The sequence below is a fragment of the Bactrocera dorsalis genome, chromosome 1, assembly GCF_023373825.1.
Source record: "Bactrocera dorsalis isolate Fly_Bdor chromosome 1, ASM2337382v1, whole genome shotgun sequence".
NCBI classification, from domain to species: Eukaryota; Metazoa; Arthropoda; class Insecta; order Diptera; family Tephritidae; genus Bactrocera; species Bactrocera dorsalis.
Genome location: NC_064303.1, coordinates 54437463 through 54459393, shown reverse-complemented (window position 1 = coordinate 54459393; position 21931 = coordinate 54437463). Strand labels below are relative to the sequence as shown.

Genomic DNA, 21931 nt, shown 5'->3' with positions numbered 1-21931 from the left:
TATAAAAACTGAATTGCACTTACCCAGATATAATGTCGGCACAGCATTCGTTTTAAGTTTTTTTGGGCCAATTGCCTCTTTTTCAAAATGTTTCTCACAAATGAATGAGTTGCTGGCTGGAAAGTAGTCAATGGGAGAAATTTTTAGGTTCTCCTTCCACTTTTCAGCCAGCTCCCATTCACTTGGGAAACTAAATAAGCGTAGTACCCCACCGTTGGTACTATCACACCCGCGCACGCGACACTTACGAACTTTCGGCATAATTCACTTCACTTTTTAAAATTAATTAAAACAAAATTCGCGACTGGCACAACAACAGGTCTTACCCGCTCAAAATCAGAAACTTAATGAAAATTGGCGCAATTTTTGACACTTCAACTTTATATAAAGTTTAAAACATATTTACATATGAATACATAATATATTTTATTTTGGCGCAATTATCGACACTTGCCAATTGGGCCAATATACATCTATACTAATATTATAAAGAGGAATTGTTTGTTTTTTTGTTTGTTTGTTTCGAATAGGCTCCGAAACTACTGAACCGATTTGAAAAATTCTTTCACCGTTGGAAAGCTATACTATCCCTGAGTGACATAGGCTATATTTAGTTAAAAAAAAAATAGGGTTCCTTACCAAAACTCCGATAATGTAAAAAAAATACCAAAAAACTTTCTTTAATCGCGAATGCTGCGAATACGATTGAAGATATAACAAAGTGATATACTACAATTTTGTAGAACTTATCATTATCTACAAAAAACGTCGCGACATCATACCTCTAACTATTATAGTTTTGTCACAATAAGCGATTTTATATAAAAAAAATTAATTAAAATACCAATACTTGAAAAGGCTCTTTATTTACACCTTAGTATTGATCCTTATCGAAATAAATGATTTATTATTTAAGATCGCTTCAAAACCTTTATATAACTTTTTGAATTATTAGATTCTGACATTCCATTCAAAAGATATCACGAGTTAAAAATTTTTAAAAGTCGCTCGGCGGCGAACTATGCGTTGTAGAGTTGTAGGCGTCAGGGTTAAGACAAAGAATGTATAATAATCAGAAGGAGCAAATGTTAGCTGTGCTAAAATGTTATTTGACATTAGGGAACATCGAAAAAATTTCGAAGAGTAATCGAAAAAATTTCGAACAGTATGAAGGAACACACCATTCAAAAGGGGAAGCAAGCCAATGTTTACCACTCTATAAGGGAACTTGCCAATTGCGTGCACCACGATATAAAGGAACATATAATATAATATAAATAAGAATAGGAGAAATGAGAATACTGATTTCAATGAGAATGTTGACTTTATGCATATGCCAAAATTCAATAAAAGAGAGTATGCTTTGGATTGGTTAATTTTTAACGGCTAAAACTGTTGTAATATTTGGAAATGGTTAAAAAGCAATAAATTGGTGTGAAATTGCGCCAAAATAAGAATAGGAGAGAGAAATGAGAATATTGATTTCAATGAAAATGTTGATCTCAATGTTGCAATAATGTACATATGTATTATATGTATATGCAGTGTTATTATACATTCTTTGGTTAAGATCACTCGCGCGGTCGGCTCCCTACTGAATGGTCGTGTGCGGAATTAAAAAAAATTGTCGCTTGATAATACTTCGTTTAGTAGGTAACTAAACCCATTCAAAAAGTTCTTTTCAGATCTAGACCCATATATATAGCACAGACATTGTACATTTAGTTATCCTAAGAAATGAATTGAATAAGTTTTATGATTTAATTTTAATAAATAGGTTGTAGTTTTGTATGTTGTTATAGTAGGTAGTTGTAAGAACCTCAAAGATTAGTTTAAAGGCTTTTTTTCTTTTATCATTTAAAAAAAATGCTCAAAAGATCAAGATCTCAACTTTCTAGAAATAATTCCTATGCCAGGGCCACAAAAATATGTCGAAATAAAGAATCTTCATCTGAAACTGAAAATCGTCTTTTAAGTCAGAGAGAATATGTGGCGCAATCGCGTGCCAGAGAGTCGAGTACCGAGCGTTCGCAACGGCTCGCTGAACAAAACATGAGAACCTCTCAAAGACACGCGCGGGAGTCCAGTCTTGAGCGTTCGCAGCGCCTAGCTGAACAAAATTTAAGAACTTCTCATGTGCACGCGCGAGAGTCAAGTACTGAGCGTTTGCAGCGGCTTTAAGAGCAAAATTTCAGAAGTATACAATCCCGCACTAGGGAATCAAGCTCTGAGCGTTCCCAACGCCTTCAAGACCAGAGAGAACGACAACAGACTTCAAGAGCTAGAGTTCGCAATCGAGTTGTAGCTCACAGTAACAGATCGGCTTTTAAATACGATCCACAGATTGATTATGCTCAACAGTCTTCCGTCCAAATCGGCGACATGAATAAGATTTGCCCTAAGTGTTCTGCCAAAAAATGGGTCGATGAAACTAATGGTATGTGTTGTGCTTCTGGAAAAGTTATTATCCCCAATATTCAAGAACCACCACAGCCAATAAAAAATCTTTTGACAAATAATCATTCGCTATCTAGACATTTCCTAACCAACATCCGTAAGTACAATAGCCTTTTTCAAATGACTTCGTTTGGCGCCAAAGAAATAAGAGAAGGTAATTTTATGCCAACTTTCAAAATAGAGGGCCAGGTATATCATCTTATTGGTAGCCTTTTACCACCATCAGGCCAAAATCCACAATGCTTAGAATATATTTTATTTCAGACGCAGATCATCTTTCGTTGAGGGCAAACATAGCTCCAACGCTAAAAATAGATTTAATTAATGGACTACAGACAGCACTGAAAAGCCACAACGTATATATACGAAGCTTTAAACAAAATATTGAACGCAACTCTTCGGATAATTTAAAGCTAATTCTTCTTTCCGACCGCCCACCGCAGACTGCTCACCCGGGTAGATACAATTCTCCAGCTGTAAACGAGGTAGCTGTTCTCTTGGTTGACGAAGAAAAAGGCCCCAGAGACATAGTGCTGCACGGAAGAGACGGCCAACTTAAAAGGGTATCCCTTAATGTTCGTTAAAGGAGAAGACGGTTATTATTTAACCATTCCACAGGAAGGTACAGCGCGTAACAAAACTGTGACGTGCATGCAATTTTATGCATTCAGGTTGATGGTTAGAGCAAACAGTTTTAATCCATTACATTATTACAGGGACTTATTTAACCAATATATTGTCGATATGATGGCAAAAATGATATCGGAACGATTGAATTACATATGTCGTAAACAACAGAGACTAAGGGCTGAAGAATACATTCATCTCAGAGACGCTTTAAATCAAGACGGAAATGTTGACCCATCAAATATCGGTCAGCGCGTAATCTTACCATCTTCATTTACAGGTTCTCCACGTTACCTGCATGAAAAAACACAAGACGCGATGACGTATGTCCGAAACTACGGGAGACCAGACTTATTTGTCACGTTTACGTGCAATCCTGAATGGCCTGAAATTAAAGCGGAACTACTACCTGGTCAGTGATCTTTCGATCGTCATAACATCATTTCAAGGGTGTTTCACTTAAAAATGAAGAAATTCATAAAATTATTCAACAAAGATGAAATATTCGGCAAAGTGAAATGTTACATGTTGAGTGTGGAGTGGCAGAAGCGAGGTTTACCACACTGTCATATGCTGTTTTGGTAGAGACAAAAATCCAACCAGGCGAAATTGATAGGGTCATAGTTGCGGAACTTCCCAACCAACAAAACGATGCAATATTGTACGATATCGTAACTAAAAATATGGTGCACGGACCATGCGGAGAACATAACTTAACAGCACCATGTATGAAAAACGGAATTTGCACAAAAAAATACCCGCGACGTTTGGTCAACGAAACTCAAACCGGAGATGACGGATATCCAGTATATCGTCGTCGTGATGCCGCAAATGGAGGTCAGAGCGCTTCGCTCAATATCAGAGGCAGTAATTTCACTATAGATAATAGCTGGATTGTCCCTTATTCTCCACTTTTGTTCAGGACGTTCAATGCTCACATAAATGTTGAGTACTGTCACTCAGTTCAAGCCATCAAATACATTTGTAAATACATAAATAAAGGATCGGATCAAGCCACATTTGGCGTCAGAAACCCAAATGATGAAGTGGAAAACTACGTGAATGGCCGCTACATAAGTACTTCCGAAGCTGCCTGGCGAATATTGGAATTTCCGATCCACGAGCGACATCGTACAGTCTTGCATTTAGCTGTTCACTTAGAAAATGGCCAAAGGGTGTATTTTACCGCAGAAACGGCAGAACAAGTGACCCAAAATCCACGTAAAACAACTTTGCTGGCTTTTTTTGAGCTATGTAATGAAGATGAATTCGCAAAAACACTTCTATACCACGAAGTCTCGCAATACTATACATGGGCCAATAATAAGTTCACAAGAAGGAAGAATAGTGAGAACGTAGTTGGCCATCCAGGAATAAAAAAAGATGCAGCTTTAGGCAGAGTCTACTGTGTCCATCCTTCTCAATCCGAGTGTTTCTCTCTTAGGATGTTGCTACATCACGCACGGGGTCCAACCTCATTCCAGTACTTGAAAACCGTTGACGGAGTTCTCAAAGAAACATATCAAGCTGCTTGCCGTGCTAGAGGTTTGCTAGAAAACGATGACCATTGAGAAAATACTATGAGAGAAGCTTTGCTTTCTCAATGTTCACAACAACTGAGAGAATTGTTTGTAGTCATACTTTTATTTTGTCAGCCATCGGAACCATTAAAATTATGGGACATTTTCAAAGACAATTTATGTGAAGATATTAGACACAGAATTAGACAGCAATATCTAAACTTCACCTTACCATACAATGCGGAAATTTACAACCAAGGTCTGATACAAATAGAAAATAAACTGATGCAATTATATGACAAAAGCCTAAGGGACTTTGGATTACCATGTTCAGTTCGTACAGAAAATAATGGAGCCGGACAATGACTAATCGCTATGATACACATAATTTGACCGCTTTTGTTAATGAAAACCTACCAAAATTAGTCCCAGATCAAAGAGATGCTTTTGAAACTATAGTCGATAGCGTCATTAATGACAAAAGAAAAGTTTTCTTTTTGGATGCACCCGGTGGAACAGGAAAGACGTTTCTTGCTAATTTGATACTTGCTAAGATAAGAGAATCGGGGAAGATAGTAATAGCAGTTGCTTCCTCAGCAATTGCTGCAACTCTCTTGACGGATGGAAAGACTGCTCATTCTACTTTTAAACTTCCGCTATCCGTAAATCTTGAGCAACAATCTACATGTTCTATCCGCAAAAATGGGTCTGTTGGTAAATTAGTACAAGACGCCTCATTGATTATGTGGGACGAATGCACGATGAGCCATAGAGCACATATAGAGGCCGTGAACAGAACCTTAGAGGATCTAAGGAACTCCTCTGCAGTCATGGGCGGGATTACTTTTGTTTTTGCGGGAGATTTTCGACAAACTCTCCCCGTTATTAACAGAGGTACGCGAGCAGATATCATCGAGGCATGATTGAAATCGTCACCCTTATGGGCTTCAATTGAAACATTGAAATTACGAACGAATATGAGAGCTCATGTTCATGGAATCACTGATAGCGATTTCCCACAACAACTGCTAAAACTTGGAGAAGGAATTTTTCCCACTCCAAATTTAAGCGATCATTGTGACATTCTCTGGATGAGTCCCTAGGTCAAATACTCCATAATTTGGAAAACTTAATAGATGCTATATACTTTCATTGGCTATGTTCTAGGGCTATAGTGTCTCCTAAGAATGATACTGTTAATGAAATAAACAATCTAATAGTTCAAAAAGTCCCCGGCCAAATTAAAACATACAAATCAATCGACAATGTGACTAATATCGAAGACGCAGTCCATTATCCACAGGAATTTTTAAATTCGTTGAACCCTTCTGGACTGCCACCACATGAGTTGTCGCTAAAAATCGGAATCCCAATAATGCTTTTAAGAAATTTAAGCCCCCCGAACATGTGTAATGGGACGAGGCTGCTTATTAAAGAGTTAAAGGACAATTTAATTGTAGCAACTATTATTACTGGCCCAGCAGCTGGTCAACTGGCTCATATACCGAGGATACCGATGATCCCGACTGATCTGCCAATCCCATTTAAACGGCTTCAATTTCCGGTAAAAACATCTTTCGCATTAACGATTAACAAGTCCCAAGGTCAAACCTTCGAATTAGTAGGGATCGACCTGCGAAAGAAATGTTTTACTCACGGTTAAATGTATGTTGGACTATCGCGGGTCGGAGCCCCTGAAAATCAATTTATTTTGTTGCCACAGAATAAAACAACATCAAATATAGTTCATAGGGAAGCTCTAACACAATAAAAGGTTTTTCTTTTGGGATTATGACCTCTTTGCAATAATTAAAAATATAAACAAAAAAACCTGATATTGAGAAAAACCAAACAAAAGAAATGTATTAAACAAAAAAATTAAACCGTAAAAAAATATAAAACAATGAAAAAAGTACAAAAAAATCTTAAATAATATATAAGAATTAAATTTCATAATTTTTTTTAAATTCGACGCAAAAAATTGTGAATATTTGTGTAAATGTCATGTTGAGTGCCCGTGCGAAGCCGCTATGTGTATGTAACAACATCCACTGCAATGTTCACAGTTTTTCTGTAATGTCTTTAGCATCACCATTGCATCCGTGCGAAGCCGGGGCGGGTCGCTCCTAGTATACAATATACATATACAATACAATACTTATTTGCATATGACATATACAAAGAACATGTAAGAAGAAGATTTTTACAGGTTCCCTGGCATGTGATATGTAAATATTTATCTGATTTTGGCGCAATTATTGACACTTGTCTTAATATACAAAATTGGGCCAAAACGAAACAAAGAAATACATAATTACTTTTATATGTACATACATATGTCAATATGGAAATGCCGACGGCAAAACGCAAAGGCATACATTGCACATACATACAAGCGATTTCTTGCTTGAAAGCAAAAATTGAAGCATGAGTAATTGAAATGCTGACGGCAAAACGAAATTCCTTACATTCGTACATTGCGTATGAAAGGAATTCCCTGGCTGAAAGCTAATATGAATCATGAAAATATCATAATGGTGTTAGGTAAATCTTTTATTTATTTAAAATGACTTATTATAAAATAAAATTAAATTATCATAAAATAATTTGAAAAATAATAAATAAAAGTACACCCAACTCTTTTTTTACACGGTAGATACGTTCCTCAGAAATCCGTGTAAAAAAAAACCGTGTAAAAAAAGAGGCGTTTCCTATAGAAAAAGGGGGGATACGTTCCATGTAATCTGAAAACCGTGTAAGATTAAATAAAGAACTAAATTTACTTCGAAAAACCGTGTAAAAAAGTTGAAAACTATAAAATTCCAGATATGCATACAAATTGTATGTTCATATGGCATTTTATTGAACATTAAAACTTAAAATACACAACTCATACAGGTGAAAAATTGGTAGATTAAGCAAAAAACAAAAGAAATCTGTTAATCCAGTTCTAAGAACTGAAAAGTTAGAATATAAATAAGAAAAAATATTTACATTGCTACATAATTATTCGTCGTAGGAAAGAGTTATGGAATAAGTGTGGTAAAAACAAATATAATTACAAGACAATGATTTTGAAACGGTAGTAGATTAAAAACTTTTTACAAAAAAAATTATTTTCTCAACCGTGTAACTTCAAATCCGTGTAAAAAAAACCGTGTAAAAAAAGAGTTGGGTGTACTACATATGTACATTCATATTTCCATACATAATGGAACATATTTCCTATGGAATATCAAAGATATTATTTTTCTTCGATATTCTCTGTTTGGGAGTATCATCATGGGCATGCATACATATGTACATATGTATATTTATGTCTCTTCATATTCTTGGGTATGTGAGACAGAGAACACAAAAATGTCTTTATGTTATCTATGTGAGAGGTAAGTTTTGTACGCATTTTTCGCTGTAAAAGCGGAATATGAAAGAACTTATTTTTCTTCAATGTTCTCTGCTTTGACATATATGCCGAAAATATTTACATATATTTATTTCTCTTCATATTCTGTTTGAGTAAGTGAGAGAACTGTTAAAAATGTTAACATTTCACAGCTTGAATTCTGTAGCGTGTGGTGAAATTCTGTGTCGCAATCTTACAAAATGTTCGCTGTCGAACCTGCACCTTCTCTATACTATACCAGAGAATGTAAAGAATAGAGAAGGTGCAGGTTCGACAGCGAACATTTTGTAGGATTTTTGAAGGGAGTTCACCTCAGAATTCACGATGAGAAATGTTAACATTTTTAACAGTTCTCCACATAGTGAGAATATGAAGAGAAAAAATATATGAATTTAAGGCATTTGTTGCCATAGCATGTATACCCAAGCAGAGAATATGAAGAGACATAAATATATGTATGCATGAATATGAATATGAAGACATAAACATATGCATGCATTCTCCTTACGATCTCCCAACAACAGCATTGATATTTTCATGCCTCAATTTTTCAACTTGGGAATCGCAATGTATGCAAATACATATGTATGTATGCTTTTGCGTTTTGCCGTCGGCAATTGAATACTGACATGTAAACATAATTATAATATGAGTATAATTTTGTATGAATGCCTGCATAGTAATATTTATAGTCAATTTGGACTTGCATATTTAATAATTTTCTTTGATTGTTGCATAATATACTATACTAATAAATATTTTTGTATTATATTTCCCACTAATAGAAATTAAATTTATCACAACAATATACATATATGTACATACATCATATTATCTTATGTCTCTGCACATGCTCATATCATAATCTTATTATCTGCTCATATAGATAAATGTATGTAAACGCATGTGCGCGTTCAGAAATTCAAACAATGATTTTATCACTTATCAATGTATTTCATGTGCGCGCATTGATCTGCATGTTCATACATTCATATACACTCATATGTACATATATTTGTATACACTTCCGAACATATACGTAATGCACAAGCATACAAACATATGCATACACATGTGAATATGTCACCAACAAAAAATTGAAGCATTGTTCTAGAAAAACAACAATTGTCTAAATAGAAGAAGCATCACAAGTCAATATGGCAGCCGAATTGGCGAAGCCCAAATGTAGTAAATTTTACAACAAAAACGATTTCATTCATAAACGCAGGCGCATATGCCACAAGCGACCTCGCTTCATTCATATAAACAGACGCCGTAACATCTCCCCGAGCGTGCCTTTGCCGACAAGCGTCTTTTCGCGACGATGGCAAAAGCTAAAAATCATAAATTGAACATCTTCTGGTGTTTGTTCAAAGAAAGAAGTGAGAAAAGTGGCAACATAGGAGTTGTCGATTTATAATATTTGTCTAAAATATTTTTCCGTGACTCGCAAAAATCTGCGTCGATATGTATGCAAGCTCATACATATGCATACATATTTACGCTAGTTTGTTGGCGAAGCTGTTACAGCGGCAAGGGAAGCGGTAACAATCGGCAATCGTTTGTTAGTTTCTTTCGCGTCTCGTCGCGTCAGTGCTTCGACAGATTGATGTGCTGAACATATAGAACACTACAGACTGCAAGCGCCATCTAAATCTGATATTGAAATACACACATTCTTATGGACACAGTTATTTAGACAGCTGCACAACTACATATCTGTGTCCATATGAACGTGTATATTTTAATATTTGACAGATGTCGCTTGCAGTCTGCCCCACTCAATGTGTTCAGCATTTGACTCTTTGACAAAACGCCTGTTTCAGCCATTGAGTGACCGTGAAAACGAAGATGCGTGCGACACTTGTTATTATGAATGTATGTACATATGTATGTATGTGGCTCGTATTTGTGTTCGTAAACATACAGACAAATGTGCCAAAGAAATAATATACATATGTATGTATATGCCATAGAAATTCTATTGGTACAAATATGGAAAAGATAACGAAATATAGCGAATATGCATATTTCATGAAGGTCATTAATTTTTTTGAAGAAATGAAAGGAATGAAATGAAGTGTTTATATGAGCATTTTAGTTCATTTTATAATAGACGAAATTAATATAATTTTTGAAATAGTAATTTATTTAAAATTATTTTTTATTTAATTTTATCACATTAAATTTTTACCATTTTTCGGAAATATAAATATCAATATAAAATAATCACGCATATGTATGTGACAATTAGTCATATAATACAATATACATAAGCATGCAAGTTAATACCACCAGTTCATATTACATGAACATATTCTTTATCTGTCATAAATATGTAACATGACACTTATGACCCATATGGTCCGTATTTAAACATTATATGTACTTTGCTAATACTGTCCGCCTTAGGTGGTCCAAAAATATAACTCATAGATTGTAAGATGAATCTTTCCACTTGAAACATATGTCCTACATTTGTCCTATCTCAAGTGGATTGTAGATTGTACTTCCTAGAATGTAAGATTAATATTTGTATCTAGACTTAAGTAAAATATTGTATTTAAGAAAAAGATAATAAAGAAAACGGCAGTTGCCCGCGGTGACTCGAAAACAAAACTAACTATTAATTGGCGATCCTGCCAGGAGACACGTAAACTCCTGTTGGACCAAAAACAAAATAAAAAACAAAAAAAAAAAAAAGCAAAAAATACAAAAAAAAGCGCAAAGCAATTAACGGCAAAATAAAAATCACCAAGAGACATAAGAAAAAATCTCAGCGCCACAATTGAAAGAAAATTCGAGTGTTTGCCAACTGCCTATCGAACGCGCCACATCTATACGAATTACGAGCGAAAAACAAGCTAACGTATGCGTTACAGCAATTGAAAAAAAATAAATAAATAAATAAAATAAAATTGAGAAACAAAAGAACTACAAAAATACAAAGTGATTTCAAAATCTGAATTTAAAAAACCAAAAACTGAAAGTGAAAATTTTTGAAAATTACAAACAAAGAAAATTAAGTGCGTGAATCTATAAACTATCCACATAGAAAAACCTTTCATAAAAATAAATAAATAAAAAACGCGCCACGTCTATACGGATTACGAGCGAAAAACAAGCTAACGTACGCGTTACAGCAATTTAAAAAAATAAAATAAAATTGAGAAACAAAAAACTACAAAAATACAAAGTGATTTCAAAATCTGAATTTAAAAAACCAAAAACTGAACGTGAAAATTTTTGAAAATTACAAACAAAGAAAATTAAGTGCGTGGATCTATAAACTATCCATATAGAAAAACCTTTCATAAAAACAAATAAAAAAAAAAATTTCTGTAAATCAGAAATTTCACAAAAAAAAAAAAAAAAAAAAACTTCTTTAATCTAAACCTCGCACACGGCCGCCAACGACGACCCTTGCACAACCAACCGCCCAAATTCGAGTTAAAAAGCAACAGCAGCAGCAAAGTCAACAATAGCCGCAACAGTAGTAACAGCAGCAACAGCAGCAATAGCAACAGTAACAACAGCAGCAGTAGAAGCAGCAACATAAAATTAGTTGTAAGTAAGGCTTATACATATGTATTTATTAATTAAATTAAGTACAAAAATTGTTTATTGTGAGTATTAATTTGCTTCATGAAACTCACAAATACATATAGTATATAAAAAAGGGCAAACCCGAAAAATAACGATCATAAAAGAGAGGCGATAGGAATAAAGAATTTTTAAGAGATCAAGATAATTTTATAATTTTTCAAAATGGCAATGAATAATTTTACTGTAGACGATATAGCTAGATTAATAGCTACACAAACCGCAAACTTAAGAACTGAGATAGCTCAGTTGAGTAATAGAATTAAAATTCTAACAGATGCGTCACATGTAACTGAGTATGAAACTCAAAGAATTAACGATTCCATAACATGTGACGAAAATTTAGACACAATAAAGCCTTTGCCAGAATTTTCCTGTAAATCTTATGTCAGCTGGAGAGAAGCTGCAAAGAATTCGATGAGCCTATATATTGAAGGTAGTAGAAGGTATTTTGGAGCACTAACTATCCTCCGAAATAAGATTGTAGGTAATGCTAATGATATGTTAACTAATCATGGCACAGTTTTGAATTTAGAAGCAATATTTGCAAGATTAGATTTTGCTTACGCCGACAGACGACCAATTCACGTAATTGATCAAGAAATGAGCGTTATGAGACAAGGATCGACATCCTTAATTGATTATTATAATGAAGTTAATCAGAAATTGACATTACTAATAAATAAAACTATAATGACGCACGGCACCAATTCCGTTATTACAAAACAATTAAATATCAAGAATCGAGAAACCGCGTTAAGAACTTTTATAACTGGTTTAAATTACCCTCTAAACCAAATATTATTTACATAACCACCTACCGATTTGCCAAATGCTCTTGCTAAAGCACAAGAACTTCATTCAAATCAAATACGATCACAATTTGCTTTGCAATTTACTAAAAACAATCATGAAATTGGTTCACGAAACCAGCCTCAAGCTAACCGAAGATATTCGAATTTTCAGAATAACTTAAGGTACCCCCAAACAAATAATAATTCATACCAAATGTATGCCAATCACCCAGAACCTATGGAAGTGGATCAATCAATCCAATTAACAAATAAACCCAATCAAAGAAACCAACCACACGTGAGGAGTAACAGATATAATTGGCAGACAAATTATCAGCTAACAAATATACCAAAAAGGTCCATTGAAAGTGCACAAATAAGCACACAACCTCAACCAAAAATTCAACGAATTAATAATATTGGTGAGAACCATTTTTTAGGGTAAACTCCGATTTACCGTATGTTATTAAAACCGATAAAAAAACTGGGCAAATCTTTAGAATTCTCATAGATACGGGGGCAACCAGCTCATATATACGAGCCGGAATTTATAATAATAAAAACATTTTAGTAATTAAGAAGAAGGTTAGAACCATTCATGGTTCGACCATAATAAAATATTTTCATAATATCAATCTGTTTGGTATACAGGAACGTTTTTATGAAATTAACAATTTAGAGAGCGATCTTTTAATTGGAATTAATTTCCTAAATAAAATCGGAGCGACAATTGATATTCCGAATAGAAAATTGATTTATGGGAATAATAAAACAGAGAAAATAAATTTTCTCAATGATTTAATTATACTAAACCCCTTGGGACAAAAAAGTCCTGAGGCACCCGTCAATAATAATATTAGCAAAAATGATACTAAGGATAGAAAAATTAATGAAGCAAATGCTCGCAACATTTTGAAAATAAATAATGTTGAAATTTCTAACGAAGTTGCTGATACGTATAACTATAATAACAATGAAAGGAAAGATATCAACATTCCATTGCTAAGAGAGGATGTTATTAAAATAATAAATAAAGCTCATCAAAACGTGAACATGGATTTACCTTTTAGAACAGATATTAAAGCAGAAATTAGAACTGAGGATGACAAACCTATATGGTCCAAACAATATCCTTATTCTATATCTGCAAATAATTTTGTTAATAAGGAAATCGAAAGTTTAATCGCAAAAGGGATTATACGACATAGTAAAAGCCCGTATAATTCTCCCGTTTGGGTCGTTCCAAAAAAAGGAATAAATGAAGATGGTAGTCCGAAATTAAGACTGGTCATCGACTTTAAAAAAATTAATGAAAAAACAATAACCGACAGGTACCCAATGCCTAATCCCGAGGTGATACTTTTTAATTTGGGAGAATCAAAATACTTTTCCACAATAGATTTAGAGTCTGGATTCCATCAGATATTGATGGAAGAAAACGATATAGAAAAAACAGCATTTTCTGTAAATAACGGAAAATATGAATACCTTAGAATGCCATTTGGACTTAAAAATGCTCCAAGTATATTTCAGAGAGCAATGAATAATATTTTACATGAATTTATAGGAAAATTTTGTCACGTATATGTTGACGACATAATAGTATATTCAAAAACTCTAAAGGAACATATATCTCATTTGAAATATATAGTACAAACCCTCGAAGAAGCCCATATGAAAATATCTATAGAAAAATCTAAATTTATAGAAACCGAGGTGGAATGTTTAGGATACGTTGTATCCCATAAAGTTATAAAAACTGATCCCAAAAAAGTAGAGACAATAAAAAATTACCCATATCCCAAGACGTTACGACAACTTAGAGGATTTTTAGGATTAACGGGATACTATAGAAAATTTATAGGAAATTATGCAACAATAGCTAAACCACTAACAAAACACTTAAAGGGAGAAAATGGTAAAATATCGCAGTATATGTCCAAAAAAACAATTATTAATCTTGATCAAGAAGGAATTGTTGCTTGTGAAACCTTAAAAAGAGCGTTACAAGAACAAGTTGAATTAGCTCAACCAAACTTAGAAAAAATTAATTTTAACTACTGACGCATCTAATGTTGCTGTAGGTGCAGTCTTATCCCAAGAAGGAAGACCAATAACATTTATTTCAAAGACATTAAATACCACCGAACAAAATTACGCAACAAACGAAAAAGAATTATTCGCCATAGTTTGGGCATTAAAGACATTACGCCATTATCTTTATGCAGTAAAAAATTTAGAAATTCATACGGATCATCAACCATTAGCATTTGCAATGTCCGAAAAAAATCCAAATGTTAAAATGAAAAGATGGCGAGCTTTTATTGAGGAGTTTTCTCCAAAAATTATTTATAAACCGGGAACAACAAATGTAGTTGCTGACGCATTATCAAGACAAGTATTAAATAATTTAACTAGTTCATGTGAGTCGAGTGACTCAAGTGAATCACTAATAGAAACCCAACATTCCGCAGAAAGTAGCGATGAGTACCAAATTCATGAAACAAAAAAACCTTTGAATCATTTTAAGCAGCAGATAGTAATCGATAATGGAGCAAGAATTACTGTCTCAGAGACTATTTCTTCTTTTAATAACAAACGTTTTTTAATTGAATATGACAGACCAGAAAATATAATTGGTATTTTAAAAGAATATATGAATCCAAAAGTAGTTACAGGAATATTTTGCACACCTGAAGTGCTATATGCAATAAAAAACATTTTGAAGGAGACATTTCCCACGATAAAATTTCTATATACTAAACTATTCCCTAATGATATATGCAATAAAGAAGATCAAGGATCGATAATCGAGCAAACACATAATAGAGCACATAGAAATTATAGGGAAAATTTGGCACAAATTAGGCAGCAATATTATTGGCCTTTAATGATAAAACAATTTAAACAGTACGCAAAAAATTGTAGCATATGTAATAGTAATAAATATGAAAGACATCCGAAACTAATTCCAATAGGAGAAGCACCAATACCAAACAAAGAGGGAGAACAACTCCATATAGATATTTTTTTCGCACAAAAGCTTAAATTTCTTACATGTATAGATTCATATTCCAAATTTCTAATCGTAAAATATATAGAAGACAAATCAAATTTAGAAGAAAAAGTTTTGGAACTGTTACAAACATTTTCAAATGTTAAAGGTATAGTTATTGATAATGAACCAGGCTTAAGTACGATACAGTTCAAGTCTTTAATGGAAAGGATTAATGTGCAAATTTATTATTGTACACCACGCCACAGCACAAGTAATGGCCAAATAGAAAGAGTTCATTCAACACTGATTGAAATCTCCAGATGTTTAAAGCAAGAACACAACTTAATTAGTAATTTTGAATCAATTATGAGAGCAGTTCAACAGTATAATAAAACAATTCATTCTGTAACAGGTAAACAACCTTGCAACATTTTATTTAATAAAGAGCCTCATAATAATATGAAAAATGTGTTACAAAATGCTCAAGAGAAAATGCTTGAGCATCATAACAAGAAAAGGCTTCAGAAAAGCTATAAAAAAGGAGATATTATTTATGAAAAAATTTATGGGGAAAGAAATAAATTGAACCCCAAATACAAAAGGCAAGTAGTATTAGAAGATTTAGGAAATACAATTAAAATACAAAACAGAAACAGAATAATACATAAAGATAATATCAAATCTTAAATTAATATGCAAGAAAAATAAATTTTTGTCTAAAACTTGTCACATTTAAAAAGACTTCAATCAAAAAAATAATTATAAGTCAAAGATAATATAAAATGTATCTAGGAGTCAAATTTAAATAAATTGTACATATAAATTAAGATTTTAAAATGGAACTGTTTAAATTGATAAAATAGTCAATAGCCTCACGTACTATATCCCTTTGAATCGGGACGCTTCAATTTAGAGGTGGGGGAGTTAATACCACCAGTTCATATTACATGAACATATTCTTTATCTGTCATAAATATGTAACATGACACTTATGACCCATATGGTCCGTATTTAAACATTATATGTACTTTGCTAATACTGTCCGCCTTAGGTGGTCCAAAAATATAACTCATAGATTGTAAGATGAATCTTTCCACTTGAAACATATGTCCTAGATTTGTCATATCTCAAGTGGATTGTAGATTGTACTTCCTAGAATGTAAGATTAATATTTGTATCTAGACTTAAGCAAAATATTGTATTTAAGAAAAAGATAATAAAGAAAACGGCAGTTGCCCGCGGTGACTCGAAAACAAAACTAAGTATTAATTTGCATATGTGAAAATCACGCATAAGTGACAATGGTTCACATAATACAATATAAGCATGCATATGTCACTCAGAGAATGCTTTTTCACATTCTTTGTGTGACTTTGTATATTTTGTATATTCTTCTACAAAGCAATTCTCTTCATTTATTCTCAGTCGTTTTACATATATTTCTGCCATTGAACGTGCTCATTTCTGCTAAATAGCAGCGAGAATGGTGAATTTCCGTGTCACAATCCTATAAGCTCTGTTAGCCGTCCAATCGAACATCATACAGAATTCGATTTGCACCTTCTCTATACTTTACCAGAGAACATAAAACATAGAGAAGGTGCAAATCGAATTCTGTATGATGGTTCGATTGCGCGGCAACAGAGCTTATAGGATTGTGACACGGAATTTCACCATTCTCGCTGCTATTTAGCAGAAATGAGCATGTCTCTGGCAGAAATATATGTAAAACGACAGAAAATGAATAAAGAGAATTGCTTTGTAGAAAAATATACAAAGTCACACCGAGATTGTATAAAAGCATTCTTTGAGTCACATATGCATGATGATCTTGTATCATATGAACCATTTTTTTCAGAAAAATTATAAAAATTTTAATTTTTTTACAAAATCGCAATAAAATAGTTAAAAAATAATTTAATTGTATTATTATTATATTTCAAAAAAGTTATATTTAATTCGTGTATTACAAAGTGAAGATGTATCAAATGAACTTCATTTCTTCAAAGAAAATTGATGATCTTCATGAAATATGCATATTCGCATTATTTCGTTATCATTTCCATATTTGCACCAGTGGAATTTCTATGGCATATATGTACATACATATATTATTTCTTTCTCACATTTGTCCGTATCACTGTGTTGCGGCTAGTGGAAAAGTAACTTTTCTCCGATTATTTTTTCAGTGTTTTTAATGATGCAATTTGTCACAGACATTCCAAACAAACAAAAAACACATAAAGCTTATTTTTATGTTGGCCCGTTGATTTTTAATTGATTTTAGAAGTCAAATATACTAAAGTTTCACGAAAAGAGGGGATTTCAGGGCTGTATTCAAAATGATCTCATTTGATTTTGGTGACAGATATTTTGATTCGGAAAAAAAATCTGCCTTCGGACAAGTCTCTTCTATAAAACAAAGGAATGTTGTTTGAGACATTTTCATATGCACCTTTTTTAGAGCGAAAACCCGACTAAAGGTCCATTTTTCCTTTAAATTTGGGTTAGGTAAGCAATATCTAAAAAGTCCCAGAGAGTCCCAGTTCCAAACCACTAAAGAAATGTTATATGATTTGTTTTCAACGAACTGTGAAAAAATCAGCTGCCCATACCTGCCCTCCTGGGAGTTATAGCGATTTTAGTATATCACTCTCAGTATTTATTTCATAGAAATAGAACGGAAATTCTCGGAATCACTTATTGAATAATTTAATCATATTGGTTTTCGGGTGACTTTCCGTCATCCCACGTCAAATTTTTATTATTTTCAGACCGGTTTCGGCTAATCGGAATCTTTTCTTTTTTGTCACTAATTAGTCCGCATGTGTGTCCGTCTTTATATAGTGTTTTCTTTTTGCTTGTGGTGGTACCTTTTTCTCTCTCTGTTGTTTTACTATTTTATTCTCTCTCTTTCGCTCTCTCTTTCTCCCCCTTTGTTTTTATATAACTTCTGGATATAAGATAGACTGCGATAAGTTCTCTAAGTACGGAAAAGAAACTGCTGGTCTCTATGTAAAGAAATATTCGTGGCATTATATGCCACCAACTGTCCACAAGGTTCTTATTCATGGAGCTGAAATAATTCGTTCATTTTTGGTCCCCATTGGGCAACTATCAGAAGAAGCATTGGAAGCAGGAAACAAGGACTTCAGAAACATAAGGCTTTACCATGCGAGGAAAACATCAAGAAAAGACAATTGTGAAGACATATTACATTATCTGCTCGCCAATTCTGATCCCGCAATCAAAAGTAGGAGAATACTGAAGGAGAAGAAACACCTGAAATTATCAGAGGAAGCAATGAACTTATTGGTAGATGACTGATAATTTGTAATTTTTCTGTAGAATGCAATAAAATATGCCTGTGTTATAAAATAGTATCTTCAAATTTTTTTTTATTCTACATCTGTTCTAGCACTCCACAAAAATAAGCATAACTCTCTTAAAACTGAAGCTATTGACTTCAAACCGGTATCAAATTAAAGCTTTTATTGCCACCTTTCAAATAAGAAATGAAATAGATTTTGGTTTTATATAAAATTTCAGAGTTTTTCAACAAATATCGAAAAATCAGGAAAATTTGACGTTTATAATTCTTGTTCGGCAAACCCTATACTTTATTTAAAAAACTAATCATAGGGTATTTATCAGAAATAAAGGAAGAATTAAAATAAATTTTTTTTGTAAAATTTTCGAACAACTTTTTTTTTTTTTGACTTTTGTTGAAAATTTGACCCAACAATTTTTTTCGGTGTAAATTTTTTTTTCACTCATTCTGTTTGGGATTTCATTCTGACCACTCTGTAGAAGTTTCTCATCGATACAATTAAAATTACAGTTTAGGCAATATGATTTCCAAAAAATTCCGGTTTCGCAACACTGTGCGTATGTTTACGAAAGCAAATGCGAGCCACATACATATATACATACATACATTCATAATAACAAGTGTCGCACGCATCTTTCGCATCTCCGTTGTCACGATGGCGCTTGCAGTCTGTCGCGGTCTATGTGTTCAGCACATCAATCTGTCGAAGCACTGGTTTTAGTTTCTCTGGCACTGACGCAACGAGACGCGAAAGAAACTAACAAACGATTGTTACCGCTTCCCTTGCCGCTGTAACAGCTTCGCCAACGATCTAGCGTAAATATGTATGCATATGTATGAACTTGCATACATATCGACGCTGATTTTTGCGAGCCACGGAAAAATACTTATTTTAGAATTGACAAATATTGTAAATCGACAAGAGCTATATTGCCACTTTTCTCGCTTCTTTCTGTGAAGAAGCATCAGAAAGTTGTTCAATTTATGATTTTTAGCTTTTGCCATCGTCGCGAAAAGACGCTTGTAGGCAAAGGCATGCTCGGGGAGATGTTACGGCGTCTGTTTATATGAATGAAGCGAGGTCGCTTGTGGCATATGAGCCTGCGTTTATGAATGAAATCGTTTTTGTTGTAAAATTTACTACATTTGTTCTTCGCTAATTTGGCTGCCATATTGACTTGTGATGCTTCTGCTATTTAGACGATTGTTGTTTTTGTAGAGCAATGCTTCAATTTTTGTTGGTGACATACTCATATGTGTACGCATATGTATGTTTATATGTTTGTGCATTATTTGTTCGGCAGTGTGTACAAATACATATATGTACATACATACATATAAGTATGTATATATGACTGTATGAACATGCAGATCAATGCGCGCACATGTAATATATTGATAAGTGATAAAATCATGACTTGATTTTCTGAACGCGCACATGCGCATACATGCAATCATATGAGCAGATAATAAGATTATGATATGAGCATTTGCAGAGACATAAGATAATATGATGTATGTACATATGTATATGTATATTGTTGTGATAAATTTAATTTCTATTAGTAGGAAATATAATACAAAAATATTTATTAGTATAGTATATTATGTAACAATCAAAGAAAATTATTAAATATGCAAGTCCAAATTGACTATAAATATTACTATGCAGGCATTCATACAAAATTATACTCATATTATATTTATGTTTACATGTCAGTATTCAATTGCCGACGGCAAAAAGCAAAAGCATACATACATACATATTTGCATACATTGCGATTTCCAAGTTGAAAAATTGAAGCATGTAAATATCACAATGCTGTTGTTGGGAGATCATAAGGAGCATGCATGCATGTGTTTATGTCTTCATATTCATATTTACATATGCATACATATGTATATTTATGTCTCTTCATATTCTTGGGTATGTGAGACAGAGAACATAATATTTTTTGTACACATTTTTCGCTGTCAAAAATGAAACAAAATATAAACAAGCAAAACGAAATTCCTCATTGGGAGTTTCTTCATATTCTCTTCTTGGGCATACAAATTAACTTCCCTTGTGTGGGAAGTATTAAAAAAATATATTCCGTTCCGCTACGCGCGGTAGAAATTAAACACAAGTGTTGGTTTGAGTGACAATATATGGTGCGCTTTGATCATCAAGATGATCACTCAATACGCTTGCCGATTATACACTCTGATCTTTATTAGTAAAAGCACTTATATTTATATTCTTATAATTCTATGCTTATTACTAAAGATGCTTTGGCATTACATTAAGTGATGAAATGCCAGAGCATTGGATTTCCAATTATTCTCATTATCAAAACAAATAATGGAATATTGGATTTTGCTTACTTATCAAAACAAGTGATATATTGATTTCTTATTAATTAAAGTATTCTGCTGACCAAGCAGTAATACTGTGAGAAGATACAATTTGTTTACATTTATCGTTAAGTATCTGTGTGGCTACTGCCGTTAACTCCCCCCTCTCTAAGATGAATCGTCCCCGATTCAATATCATTTTTTGATATATTGTAAATGCTCTCTAAAATAGCGTTATATGATAATTCTTGGAATTTTATTTTTTTACTTTGCTTATTAGTTTTACATGATTTTTTTAACTTTAAAATCTTATAGATTATGTATATTATTATTAACAGTACAAGTATTACAATTATATACCAGAAAAGTGAATGATTTTTAAATTCTTTAATTCTTTCACTCAAAATATTTATGTTTTCAAATTCAAATTCTTTGTTTTTTGTTTCAATGTATTCTATAATTTCAAAGTTATTAATATGATTATTTTTTAAATAATTCCAAATTTTACAATCAATATTTTCGTAAGTTATATTATCAATATTTGTATAATTTTCAAATGTTACAAGGTAAACTCCATTTATGGCAGAGTCATCTATAGTATGATTTCCAGAGACTAATATTGCTCCTTCTTTAATTATATCTATGTCTTTATGTTTTTCTTTAATTTTTTTACATTTCCTTTTTTTATTGGACAAAATATCTGATAGGCAAGTATTTTTATTATTAATTTTACAATAAGTATTTATCATTTCTCTTTTGCAATTTTTAATATTTATATATTCTTTTTTGCATTTCGCAATTTCATTATTAATTATTAATTTACCATCTTTTTGTGGAATTGCTCTTACTTCATAATATTTG

The 21931-nt window shown here is 32.9% G+C and overlaps 2 protein-coding genes across 12 annotated transcripts in view; one reads left to right on the top strand and one right to left on the bottom strand.

Moving 5' to 3' along the window:
* The window catches only part of LOC105233578 (FERM domain-containing protein 5), a 753696-nt gene that overhangs the window by 194843 nt on the left and 536922 nt on the right, over nucleotides 1-21931 (bottom strand). The window lies entirely within an intron of this gene.
* The window catches only part of LOC109579258 (uncharacterized), a 464513-nt gene that overhangs the window by 401403 nt on the left and 41179 nt on the right, over nucleotides 1-21931 (top strand). The window lies entirely within an intron of this gene.